Here is a 14432-nt window from a genome sequence, read left to right on the forward strand (position 1 = left end):
GAAGACAAGGTTGTAAGAATGCGCTTTGCACTTGAAGCGGAACATGATGAGATGTGTAATGGTCCTGTAGGAGTTCATGTCATGGTGTGGTCCATAGTGTGTGTATTTGTGGATAAGTTTTTGCTGACTCAAAAGCTCCATTTTGCAAGAGCAAATGCAATTGTCCATCCAAACTGGGAATTTTCTGTAACTGCTTAATTAGCTAAACAGCAGCTGCTACAGTTAAACATTTTTATATCTGCCAGACCAGATAACTTGCACCCAAGAGTTTTGAAAGAATTGGCCAAGGAGCTATCTGAGTCATAAAAGTTGATATTTAACAAATCTTGGAATACTGGAAAAGTAATAGAGGGTTAAAAAACAATTGAGCCAATATTTACAAAGGGAAAATAATGTGATCTGGTTAACAATAGGTTGGTTATTTTGATATTGATCCTGGCAAATATCACAGAAAGGCTGATACAGTACATAATCATTGAAGAATGACAGCATAATTAATGCCAATCAACATGTTTTATGAAAAAGTTTTTGCAAATAAGTTGATATCTTTTTGAATGAGATTACAAGTTTGGCTCCAAAGATAACTGGGTTGGCAAAATATACTTAGACTTCCGTAAGGCATTTGAATTAGTGTCGCACAAAATTCTGATTAAAAATTAGAATTATATTAAGCTTATGTAGCACATATTAAATGGATTTGAAATGGGCTAACTCAGATCTCAAAGTATCTGTAATTGGAAATCTAATGGAGGAGTTTCTAGTAGGGATATACAAAATCTCTTCTCAGCCTTATGTTATTCAATATCTTTATAAATGATCTGGAAGAAGTTTTAAATAATTCCCGGTAAAGTTTGACAATGAGACAAAACTGGTGGAGTGGTAAATAATAAGTACTGAGTGATGTGGATTGCCTGGTGCACTGGCTTGCTTCAACAACATTTGTTTTAGTACAGCTAAATGCAAGGTCATATGTCTAAGAAACAAGAATGAAGGTCACCCTTCTAAAATAGGAGATTATATTTTGGACACCAGAATAGGTGTCTTGGTGGATAATGAACTGAACATGAGCTCAGAGTGTGATGCAGTGGCTAAGAGAGCAAATGTTATCCTTGGATGTGTAAGCAGGAGAATATCGAGGAGATTGGTAAGGAGGTGTTAATGTACACAGCATTAGTAAGGCCATTACTGGAATACTATGTCAATTTTAGGCGTCTGCTCTTCTAAAAGGATGTTGACAAACTGTAAAGGATTCAGGAAAGAGCTACAAAAATTATTTGAGGCCTTATAGTGAGAGACTGAAGAGCCTCAATCTATATAGCTTAATAAAGAGAATGACGTGATTACAGTCCATTCGTACGTACATGATGAGAAGATTTCCAATAGTAGAAGGCTTTTTAATCTGCAAGACAGAGGCACAGTAAGATCCAATGGCTGGAAGCTAAAGGAGACAAATTCAGACTAGAAATAAGGCACTTTTTTTTTCTTTTTCTTTTTTTAGTGTAATGTGATGGATTCTTCATCACCTGAAGTCTTTACATCAAGAACACATGTTTTCTAAAAAAAAAAAAAAAAATATGCTGTAGCTCTGCTAGAAGTTATGGTCTTAATTCTGGACTCTCTTGGCTAAATTACGTTTTGCAAAAGGTTAAACTGGATAATCATAATGGTCCCTACTGGGCTTAAAATCTATACCTATTAATCTAGTCTGCCCATGGAAGTGTTGTTTGCCCATGCAATCCCAGGTCTTCGGAGCAGGCACAAATTTTGATGAACAAGGTTTGATTGAAACTACTTTGAAAGTGTGTTTACAGGATTTTCTGCCTCACAACTGATTTAATTCCAGTATGAAATGTATCTTTTAAAAAATGTATTTCTAATGAAGGTAAACTGTCTGCTTACCCCATATGAATATTTGTTTGTGTTTCTTTTTAAGATCTGTTGAGATACATAAAATTGTATGGTTTAAATTACAAAAGCAGCCATTTATAATTCTTGTTCATCTTTTACACAAATACATGTGATTCCATTAGATATGCAGCACTGCCTCTTATACAGTTAGTGAATGGAGATGAAGCACTTCTGTTTACCTGTGAAATTGCCTATTAAAATTACAATAAACACCATAAAAATGACTTTATGTCTCTCCTCTGAGAAGAAGTTTCAATTTACTGGATCATGAGAAAATATCTTGCAAGTAATTGTAAATATTTTAGGTAGATTTACTCTGATTTACTTGATGTGTCAAATTCACGAAAAAATTATGTAGTAAAATGTTAGAGAGAGACAGTCAACTTGAAATCTATTCCGTTATTAAAAAATGGGGGAAATCATTTCATCTTCTATACCTGTCCAGAGTCCCCCTGCCAATTGTTGTGGTTTAACAAACACAGTTTCCTATGTTGGAATATTTTCTCCCTCTTCTTGCAGTAAAAGACCACTGTAAAATTGGGAAATTAACTAAATACCTGATGGGGAAGCTTATATACAAAAAGCCACATCTGCATTAGTGTAAATTGGGCATTGAAGTCAATGGAGCTACATTGATTAACACCAATTGAGGGTATGACCTGAGGTGTTCCCAAATGCACAAAGTAAACGAAATTTTAAAAACCCAGAAAAACCAAGAGAGGTAAATATGCTTTTCTCAAATCTTGATGAATCATAATTATTGTCGTGTTACTTGTAACAATGGTGCCTCTTCAACCAATTATTGAAATCCAGATTTTCAGTGAACTACACAATAAAAAGACACCTCATGTTAACATTTATCCTATAGGAAACCCATGCAAAGTACTTAATTTCTAGCTCTGATTTGAACTATTACTGTACATTTCACATTGCAGAAAGATCCAGTGAGCCTTACAGACTGTAGGCCAAATAATCTGTACTCAAGGCAGGACCAGAGTAAGCCATGGGCAGGGATGAAGGAATCAGGTGGGGCTTTGAGCCAGTTTTGCACTCTCCTAATCACAAGGACAGATAGAAACTGAACCAGTTCACCACATATTTAGAGCAGCCTCAGGGTTGCTCTGTCTTATGTCTGGCTGCCCTCAGCCACCAGGATAATTCCATCAGCCAAGGATTAGTCAGAGATAGTGGCTCCCCAACAAAGCTTCTTATCCTGAGGCTGGGGTGGCAACTGTGTAGGAACAACTATGTTGGCCCAATACAATGTGAGGATTCTCCAGCATAAAAGGCGAAAACTCAAGTAGTCCATTTAGCTGTCTCGTGCAGCCACTAGAGGGGAGTCAGAATCAGACCACATGTCTGTGCTATAGTGATCATCTCATACATATTACCTCCACTGAAATAAATAGTCTTTTCGTATCTCAAAGCTTCCGATGAATATCTGCTTTGAACCAATGCGGATTGTGTACCTCATAGTCTAATGTGAATCATTACCATCTCTGCCCCATTTCGTGCCTGCTTTAATGCTGTTACATAGGGACAGTGATGAAAAAAGGGCATATGCTACCACTAAAAATTACATAGATAAAATTCAGATCCTGTTGCATATAGCAACCTCCCTGAATTGGGTGCTCACTGTTCAGCTGTTAAGATTGTTATTAAACTTTATGGACCATAAACCTCATGGAAACAAGAAAAGTGAACAACCATGCTATTGCAATAGTGTCAAAACAGGAGACATATTTCATAGCCTGAAAACTGTATAGCCTGCGTACACTAAGAATCTCGACACTCACTAGCTGCCTCAAACTACAGAGTTTATTTTATTGCGGAATTAAATGCAATGTTGCTAATTCACAGAGCTTAGCAATTATGTTATTTGTAGTTTAAAGTTCAACTTCATAAATCTAACTCTGCAGATCGGCTTTCTGAAATTGAGCAGTTTTTTTTATTTAAATATTTGTCAGACATCCATCATCTCTTAATATTTGCTGTCATGGGAATCTACTTAATTTCAAACTAAATCCATCCTGATTTTCACTATCTGCAGAGGCTCACTCAATGCAACAACAGAACCCTGATTAGGGGAGACAGACAAAAAAGGGGATGAAAACATGTTTGACACCTTGTTGCAGAGGGGCAAGGGGAGGAAAGTTGAAATGCTAACAGGGTTAAGTATTTACTTTCAGATATATTTATTTTCAGAAAGGAACAGTCAAGTGTGTGTGTGTGTTATCAGACAACCTGCCTCTTGTACTATATGTATATAGTTGCCTTTCAGTATCCAAGTGCAAATTGGAGTTGATTGTCCCAAGTTTTAGTTCGTAGTTAAAAATCATCTTTCTCACATGCTCAGTAAACTTTTAATAACACTTTTAAAAAATCTGTCTACCAATATTCTGAAGGAAATATATCACCGTGCAACTCATGTGCATGATGAGTTTTCACGAGCCCATAATTTACACACGCGTGGACACACACACACACGGTGATCCCTGGTTCATTCACTTAGTTATTCTAAGATGCACGCAGCTACAGTTTCAATATTGGCATTGTGTTGCTTTAACAAATAATGGAAGATGCTGTTGTGTTTAATTTTATTAAAACAGGAATTGCCAGAGAAAATCTATCTTAAAGGAATGCTAAAGAAACAAAGTAAAACGTATAGACATTAAATCCAAAGCTAAGGTTGCAGGTACAACCTTAACTCTGCCCCTTTGTGCCTATCCAGTTGCAGGTACAACCTTAACTCTGCCCCTTTGTGCCTATCCATTTTTTTACACTCTTGAATGACATGATCTGTTATTAGTTTTTTAGATTACTGTAGTTTCCCTGGGGAGTTGTGGATTCTCAGCTCTTCTGAAAATCAGGCCTCTTATTTATGTATCTAAAATGGATTTAATGGATTGATGTTAGGCATCCAAGCTTGTAAAATTTTGGTTGAATTTTCCAAAAATTGAAATTTAGTGCTCCTTCTCTCCCTTCTTGCATATTAAAGGACAATGTCTCATAGTGTGAAAATTTACCTATGAACCCTATGTTCTCTTTCTTACCATTTACTAATAACTATATCACTGTGACTGTTTACTGCAGTTGGCCATATTAAAGCAATATAATTTAGGCTGCTGTTTTCTTTTGGGTGGATATGACAGATGTTCATGCAATTTCAGTATATAAGGTGACTTGCTGCTGAAGAATTGGGGCCATTGTTTCAAAGGAATTGACCTCTTCCCCTTGTTATGTATGTAGCAAATGACATTTTAATCCTTGGAGGGGACCTTTTATAACACTGTCCCGGTTAGTTGAGCATAAAATCTGGTTACCTTATCAGTGGTAAAGTATGGTAAAGAAAATAAGTTACAAACCTGCAATTTTAAACATTAAATGTTTGCATGTGGCTGAGAGACTTGACTTAATCATTACACTATAGGGCAATTACATATTGACCTACTGTAGCATGAATGCTGGTAACTGTTATTTATTTTGATTGGTTTGGCATAATCGCTTAAATGATACTAGCTATTGAATCCTACTCAGAAGCATGTTTATAAATACCACAGGTCAAATTTATGCGGAAAATGTTTGCAGCTACAAATGTCCTCTGAGAAAAGTGGGCAGGGAACATTTACTAGGTCAACATTTCAGTTAAAATATACAAATGTTCAGGCTAAAATTGTCCATTTGCTGGAAGACGAGTCTTGTTCTTCCCCTAAATTTCTGTATTACGTAACTTTTTTTGTTGCTTGATAAATGGTATCATATTACTGTACTTTATAGGTATTTTGCCAACACAGTGCAAAATGAATTACAATGGAATTTTTAGACAGTAAATCTGGACTGTAGAGTATACGGTTCCCAAAACATGAACTCATTTTTAATGTACCATCTGTTTCTCCACTATATTACAAAGATAAACAGTTGAGAAAGAGACTTGACGAGAAGGAGAAAGGGGTTTTGATTTGCCCTTTCATCATACACATAAAACAACATAAGGTCAACCAATGCACTGAAATTAAAGTTAATACATAATAGTGGTGAGTCCTGATTTTTCTCCACCTATTGTTTCAAGTCCCAATTAAGAAAGAGGAGTTCCAAGGTAATGTCGCTTCTAGATACACAGGCTTAGCCTTGTCATTGTGTTTACACAGTGTCTGTTAAGTTCTTTGTACAATATAATGAGAGGCTGATAACTGTCCTATCTTGATAAAGGTGAGCTGATAGAAAAGCACAAAATGTGCTCTTGTGCCTGGAAAAATTCTGAAGGAACATGTGAACAAACAAAAAATTGCTCCTGGAAATTTTGATCAGTGCTTCTTATGAAAGGAATTATGATGGATAGCTGAGACATTTCAGAGGGGCTTCTCTTCAAATAAAATAGTGTTCTGCTTTCAGGAGCTTGTTAGACAGCTTAAAGCTGTGAGTAATATTTAGCCTCTGTACCAACTGACTGGCAGATACCTAATATTAAACTAATTTTTAAAAAAGGGTCCAGAGGCAATCCTGGCAATTACAGGCCAGTAAGCCTAATTTTAGAACCAGGCAAATATATTAAAGAACATCATTATCAGATGCATAGATGAACAAGACATGTTGGAGAAGTCCACATGACATTTGTAAAGGGAAATCATGCCTCACCAATCCATTAGAGTTCTTTGAGAGGATCAACAAACATATGGACAAGGGTGATCCAGAGAATATAGTGTTCTTGGACTTTCACAAAGCCTTTGACAAGATCCCTCACCAAAGGCTCTTAAGCAAAGTAAGCTGTCACAGGAGAAGAGGGAAGGTCATCTCATGGATTAGTAACTAGTTAAAAGATAGGAAACAAAGTCTAGAAATGAAAGGTCAGTTTTTACACTAGAGAAAGGTAAATAGCTAGGTCCCCCACAGATCTATATTGGTACCAGTGTTGTTCAACATATTCATAAATGATTTGGAAAAAGGGGTGAACTGTGAGGGGGCAAAGCTGCAAAATTACTCAAGCTAGTTAAGTCTAAAGCAGACTGTGAAGAGTTACAAAGGGATCTCACAAAACTGGGTAACTGGGTAACAAAGTGGCAGATGAAATTCAATGTAAATATGTGCAAAGTCATACACATTGAAAAGCATAATCCCAAATATATATACAATATGATGGAGTCTAAATTAGCTGTTACCACTCAAGAAAGAGATCTTGAAGTCTTTGTGGATAGTTCTCTCTGAAAACATCTGCTCAAGGTGCAGGAGCAGTCAAAAAAGCTAACAATGTTAGAAGCCTGTAGGAAAAGGATAAAGAAGACAGAAAATATCGTCATGCCACTATATAAACCTATGCTAGGCCCACACCTTGAATATTTCATGCAGTTCTGGTTGCCCTGTCTCAAAAAAGATATATTAGAATTGGAAAAAGTACAGAGAAGGGCATCAAAAATGATTAGGGGTATGGAACAGTTTCCATCTGAGGAGAGAGATTAAAAAGGTTGTTACTGTTCATCTTGGAAAAGGGATGACTGAGGGGAGATAGGACAGAGGTCTATAAAATCATGGTCAAGAACGTGAATATTCTTATGTTAGCAAAGTGATAATATGGAGAGACTTGAAAGCTGATATTGTTCACTATGTGTAATTAACTAAAGTTATTAGTTGCAAAAAACATTTTTTGTGGATTCCGCATGCGAGTTTCAAAGCTCTGGAAAAGGGTTGTTATTAGTAATGAAGTAAAGTCCTGCTGGTATCAAAAAGAAATTTGTAAACCCCTGTTTTTCAAATGTTTGAAAAGCAATAATAAATGAAGTATATGTCGAAAGTCACTTGCACCTGAAAAAGCCTTCTGGACTATTTGCTTCTGTTGTGGGATAAGTTGGTCTATTCCCCTACTTCACTTCCCTCCCAGCATCCACATTATGTCCACATTTTAAGTGAACTATACTGTAGTGAAATTTGTCTATATAATCTGAAGGAAGTATTTAAGAAAGATATATTGTTCTTGAAATGCATTGTTACTAGCTGGTCAGTGTGCATTATTCTGCCTGGCCTTTTAAAATGGGCATTGTTTGCCTAGACCAGTGGGAGACGGAAGAAAAGGAATTCCTTCTTCCCTAGGCACCATGATGTCCTCTCTGTACCACCCTGTCCCTCTGGAGACTAGCATGCAGACTGAGCAATAAGGGGAGACATGGTGGTAATCTCATTGGTGTTGTCTCTTGACTGAAGGAGTGCCATGTGGAAGGTGGCCATAAGAAAACACCTAAGGTGATAGGTCCTTCCTTTACCTCTTCCCATTTCTTTTTAATTTTTAGGGTAAATTAACCTAGGAGAATTCAGTGCATGGTCTCCACAATACGATGTGTTTGGGAGACCACAGGGAGACACTCTTCCCATAGATTCCAGGAGAACCAACTCCCAGGGAAAGGGCAGGACGTGCAAGCTCTTGGTACAAGAACAGTGGGAGGTTGTCTGTGTACGGGTCTGGTGTCCAGTATGGTTCTTTGGTCTTGTGACACAAGATTCCTAGATCTGAGGTTAGTATACATTGGAATGGAGCAATTCCCATCCCCAAAGTCTCTTAATATTCAAATATTATCTCTCTTCAGGCATCAGGTGCTGTAAGTATGGATACATTACAACCAGTATAGCCTCAAATTCCTGAAAAATCATATATATGCTTCCCTGTAGCTGTGTCCACAGCATGCTTGTTTTCAACACGTGCCTCCCCTTTTCCCCTAGTGCACATCAGCCAGAGTTTAGCAACTCTTATAGATGTATAAATACAGCAGGGTACTGATTAAACAGCCTGGTTCTGATTTCAGCATCCATGCTTTTAGAAGTTATCCATTGAAACTGTAAGATCTATTGTATTTGCAAATCTGTCTATGCTGATTATGACAATAATGCAAAAGAACACTCTCAGACTTCTCTTACTGGAATGAATGTGGAAATAACAGTTTTGTTTGGTATTATCTTAGACTGTCTTCATTAAGCAAAACCAGTGAGCAGTTTCTAAGAAATCTTGGTGGACTGTAGTAGCAAAAGTGTGTATGTCACTCTTTACTGACTTTCAAAACACACTAGCATAGTCCCCAGTTAGAGTGGACATGTTTTATTGTTTTGCATTTTTTCTTTAATTGTGGAGAAAATAAACAATTTCCAAACCTGCCCTTGGCCTGATTGTCTGGCCTATTTGTCTGTCTGTCTATCCATCATCTATCCATCAATCCATCCATCCAGATTTTTATATTAGCACCTATCACATGAGAATGTTTGCTAGTACAATACAGGCCACATTTCCAGCCAGATGTTATACGTATCTCTACATTACACATTTTAGCCGAAAAAAGGGAGTTTTTCAACATCTTGTTGAAGAATGGTGCTCTTAAAAAAATACACAGACAACATAAGGGAACTTCTCTTTCCCTCTCTCTCTGCAGGCAAAACACTGCTGTCTGAACAGACCTTAACTGCTAAAAAGTGCTGTGTCAAAATAGATGCAGGCAGGAGGGGAAAAATACATTTGTTTTTTATTACTTTTCTTCTGTGATTAACACTATGTGCTTATGAAAGTCCTGGTGTAATATCTGACATAATTTCTTCATCCAAAAGATGAAGATGTAGAGGAGGTTGACAGTATTTATCAAGAAGAATTGAGGAAAATTATAAGTTTGAGTAAAAGTCCTAAATAAGTATACATATGATTTATGTATTTTACATTGTTCCTCCAGGTACAAAGGTATTCATAAAATAGTGAATTTAAAGAATTACTGAAATAGGAAATTGCCCAGACCGAAAACCACTTGCACATGTATAGGTCCACATAATGCAGGTGGGAGTCTTCAGCTTTCTAACTTCTTTCCTATCACAGATACCACAGATACTGGCTTTTCTTATGTGGCCAGGGAGGGTTTTGTTAAGTAATAAAAATAAGACTTTTAAAATAGCACTTTTCATCCATAGATCTTAAAGGACTTTACAAAGGTGCATAAATATAATCATCCCCGCTGTATAGATGGGGAAACTGAGGCAAAAGAGCTTGTTAATTGCCTTTGGTCATAGAGCCAGGAATAGAGCCCAGTTTTGCTGACTCCCAATCCAGTGTTCTGTCCACTGGACATCAACACCTCATCTACCTACTCAGGAAAATAGTGTCTAAATCCATTCAATTAAAGTATTTAATTTAATGGGCTTTTTTCCCATACCATTGCTAAGCACCACTGATGGTCTGACTTTGTCGTGTCTCCTTTCTGTCAAGATGTTGGACAGCCATATAAACCATATATCAATTAAACAGTGTCTTTGTCCGTATTCACATTTATTTAGTTTCAGTTTACTTGGGCCCATAAGTTCATAGATCACTAGTGATCAGAAATGAAGGTGGGAGGTGGGAAGAAGAGCCAATCCTGAGAGATCTTCCTTCCTTTGTGTCTCATTCATGGTGCAGAGTTGATGGATCAGACAGGGGAACTTTCATTCAGCAGCAGGTCTGTGGCTCCAGCTATTAGCTGTGAAAGGAGGCGTCAGGAAGATAGGACACTGCCTTTCTCACATCTTGCTTTTCCTCTTTGTGAAAACTGGAAGGACTGGGCTGCCCCTCTACCACATCTCTCGTAAGCAGAGGGCATCACCACATTCTTCTTAACACATGGGACAGTGAGGAAAAGCATGACTGGAAAATCAGAGCAGCCTCTTTTCTTCATCCATGGAGCAGGGGCAGAGGAACAGCCTGTGAAAAGATCCCATTTCTCTTCAGCTGGGGAAGGCTCACATATTGGTAGGTCCCCCCCTCTTTCTTGCCTGTAGTGGGCAAGACTTAATGAAAGGGGTGGCCCACCTGTGTCTTGCAGGGAGGGGAGCATGCATCCGACACTGAGGCATGTGTTTTAATGGTGTGGATTCTTGAGGGTGAAAAAAAGAGTGTTTCAACTATGAGGGAATATAGGAAGGCAACATCTGGGAAGGAGGAGGGAAGTCTCTACAAAAATCTTGCTCTCCCTTGAAGGGATAAGTGCCTGCAACATCTGTCTCTTGCAGTTGGTATGAATTCAGTTATGTAACAAATCTTTTCCAACTCCAAACTCTTATTATCCCCCATAGCACAACCTAGTGGCATGTGTATTTGGTTAATACATTATCTCCATAATTCTTCACAGCTGTTTATGGAAGCCACGCATTGTGTTTCAGAATTCTGACATGGTCTGTGCCATTTCTAAGTTAGCCTGACCTTGTTTATTAATCCTATAACAATTACCATTATGCCTACTATGCCGTGAGGTTCCCCAGTGTCAGAATAAAAAGCCAATATTCTCAGCAGCTGCAACTGTTCCACTTGTCAAAAAGCCTCCTGCATTAGTTCTCTGAGATGTTACTTGACAATATAATTTTAGAATTTACTATGATTTTAGAGACACTTTAGTTGCTTAGTGCCATCTGTAAGTGATGTGTATGCTATATCTCAAGCAAAAGGAAGAACTCTGTGGAGAGTAGAAGCCTGCAGTCTAACTTGGGGAAATTGAGACACATGGTGGAGCTGCCTAGTGTTATTGCCTAGATATGCTGTCTTATGTCTCTTCACTGTATCATTTTGGAGCTTTGTGTGTGTTACCAGTTTTGCCCGTTACTTTGGGGTACGCTCATTTATTAGGCTTACTCTTCTGAGCACGGTTTCCTGTAATTCTGTCAACGTTCTGCTTGTGTCACTTGTGTTTTCATATGGGGCTCTACTTCTCCCTTCTGCAAGTTCCCTCCCAATGGAGCTGTCCTGCAGGACCTAGGTTCCCCGGAACTGGGTTCCTCCAGCCCCAGATGAACACACACACACATGTATTAACAGAGCACGTCTGAGTGGACCAGGACAATCAGCACTTCCAAGCTCTCACCCTTATATGCCCCTGGACTCAGCAGGCTGGGTCGAGCAGCACTTCCAAGCTGCCACCCTCCTATGCCACAAGTTCAGCACGTCCCTATCCCCACTTTCACGTTACACTTGTTCTGGTAGTAACTCACTTGATGAGCCAACCCCACAGGATTTTTGGGCATTACAGGGATCTTTAGCTTAGGTAAGAGCAGGGCCGGCTCTAGGATTTTTGCTGCCCCAAGCAAAAAAAATTTTGGCAGCCCCCGCTTTTTGTTTGTGGCCCCCCTACCCCCTGTTCCGCCCCAACTCCGCACCTTCCCCAAGTACCCAGTTCCGCCTCCTCCCCCGGGTGTGCCGCATTTCTCCCGCACCATTGCTTCCAGCGGCTCGCTCCCACCCCCCCGCTGCAACCACCCACCCTAGCTCGCCTCCGCTCCGCCTGCTCCCCTGAACACACCACCGCTCCGCTTCTCCCCGCTCCCTCTCAGGCAAGGGAGAGGCAGCGTGTTCGGAGGTGAGCAAGGGTGCGGGGGGTAGAGGAACTGCTCCCCGCCCCAGCTCGCCTCCGCTCCACCACCGCCTGCCCCAAGTGCACCGCCACTGGCTTCTCCTCCCTCCCTCCCAGGCTTGCTGCACGAAACAGCTGTTTTGCACGCAGCAAGCCTGGGAGGGATGGGGGGGGTGGCGGCACGCTCAGGGGAGCAGGCGGAGGAGGAGCGGAAGCGAGCTGGGTCAGCAGGGGCACATTTCTAGGGGCGGCATGGCTGGCACTGGAATGCCGCCCCTAGAAATGTGTCACCCCAAGCACCTGCTTGTTTTGGGTAAGAGAAGCATTGCTGCAGCGCAAATGGGGAAGCCAAAAACGTAGGAGAGAGACAGGGAGGGAAGCAACCAGCTTAACCATTCAAGTTATTTATTGCCAGGTAATAACCATACAAGGAGAACCAAACTAACAAAACAGTTAGAATATTAAATCTGACTTAAATTTGATTACAAAAGTTAGGTTTAGAAAACTACATCTGATCACACAAGTCTGAGTTAGAAAGCTATACCTAGAGTAGAAAAAAAAAAAGAGAGAGAGAGTTGGGTTCTCCCCACTCCGTGAAGCTTTAACCAATCGGGGCTCCCAGGTGGTGGTGGTGATAGCTGAGGGTCCAGAGTGCTGGAGACAGGCAGAGCCGCCAGCACAATCAGTCAGGAGAAGACGAAGTCCCAATGGAACTGACGCAGATTTTGGATCCAGGCATCAGATCTCTTACTTGAGCATGGGTAGGGGATTTCTGTAGGGAAACAACAGTGGTTCAAGGGACAACACTAGATTTGTTTGTGGGTAAACTGGTGGCTCAAGGGAGTATACCAAAGTTGTTTTGTTCAGGCTAGACAATAGGAACTGATCATTCCTGGTTACGTGCGGTGTTCCTTCCAGGGAGCTCCAAAATGCAATTAGGCAGCTTCAGTATTTTGGATACCAATAAAGAATTTATTACTAGAATTGGTCTGATAACTACTGAGCTGGGTGTGTGCAGGCGTGAGTTCATTAACAGCTGGAGCAGAGATCCCCCATCAATGCAGTGCTTCCCTGCTTTTCTGGTCCCAGAGTTCAGTGCAGTTCTTGCCTTGGAATCTCTGTTCTCCCTTCTGATGCTAATGGAGATGCCTCCCTGTCCCATCCTCGATGCAAATCAGGCTAGGAGCATTGCCTTAATCCTGTCACCCTTGTCCAGAGGGGTTTAGGTGTGTCTCCCACTGCCTTTTCATTGCTTTTGGTAAGTCTTTCTTTTGATCAGTTTTGTTTCAAGCAAGGCTGGGGGTGGGGGGTCCTTCATGAGTCAGACAGGCTGGATCTGTGCCCTGGTTCCCCAAGAACACAGAGCTGACAGGTAACAGGTATTCTACCGACATCTTTTGTTCTTGTCTACACCAGACTTTATAGCTGTTGCTACCACTATTGCAGCTCTACCTGTGGTAGTAATAGTGTGAACTCTAGTGTATAACCACCATATTGTGTAGGCTTGTTCCAAGCAGTTGGATAACACAGTGGTTAACACACCAACAGCTGATTTACATTATCGATTTCAGATTTGGTACCACAAATGGAGATGCACCAGTAATAGCAAAAGTTGGAAATTTTACAAAACAAACAAAAGCCTAGTAAAGACACAACCCAAATGGTAAGAGCTGTGTGACACCCTAAGACAGTCTCTACAGCCTGCCTGAGCGAAACTGTGCCAGTATACACCTGCCTATTGTTGTTTGCAAAAATGTCAATAGCTTGTGATGGCCAATCATTCATGACCTATTGAAGGTTTAGGGCCATCCCACTGTTCTGGAACATCAGGTCACTGCAAGCTTATTGTATTTACAGAGCTTGGTTTCATCTAGATATGGTGGTGGCTGGCTGGGATAGGAGATATGCTGAGGTGAGGCCAACTAAAGTTCTTATTTTAACTACCGATAGTCTAAGTCCTCTGCTGAAAGTCCTTTACATTCCTTGATGGGGACTAGATAGGGTGACCTTACGGTGACCGGATGTCCCGATTTTATAGGGACAGTGCCGATTTTGGGGAATTTTTCTTATATAGACACCTATTACCTCCCACCCCCGTCCCAATTTTTTACACTTGCTATATCGTCACCCTAGGACTAGAGCACAGTACCACCAACACAGGGGAGGAGTTCCATAATGAGCCCTGAATGC

General features: G+C 40.2%; 1 protein-coding gene across 6 annotated transcripts in view; it reads left to right on the forward strand.

Annotated features, from left to right (window-relative positions):
- WWOX (WW domain containing oxidoreductase) overlaps positions 1 to 14432 on the forward strand; it is a 675021-nt gene that overhangs the window by 478900 nt on the left and 181689 nt on the right. The gene's annotated exons all lie outside the window — the stretch shown is intronic.

The sequence above is a fragment of the Chelonia mydas genome, chromosome 12, assembly GCF_015237465.2.
Source record: "Chelonia mydas isolate rCheMyd1 chromosome 12, rCheMyd1.pri.v2, whole genome shotgun sequence".
NCBI classification, from domain to species: Eukaryota; Metazoa; Chordata; order Testudines; family Cheloniidae; genus Chelonia; species Chelonia mydas.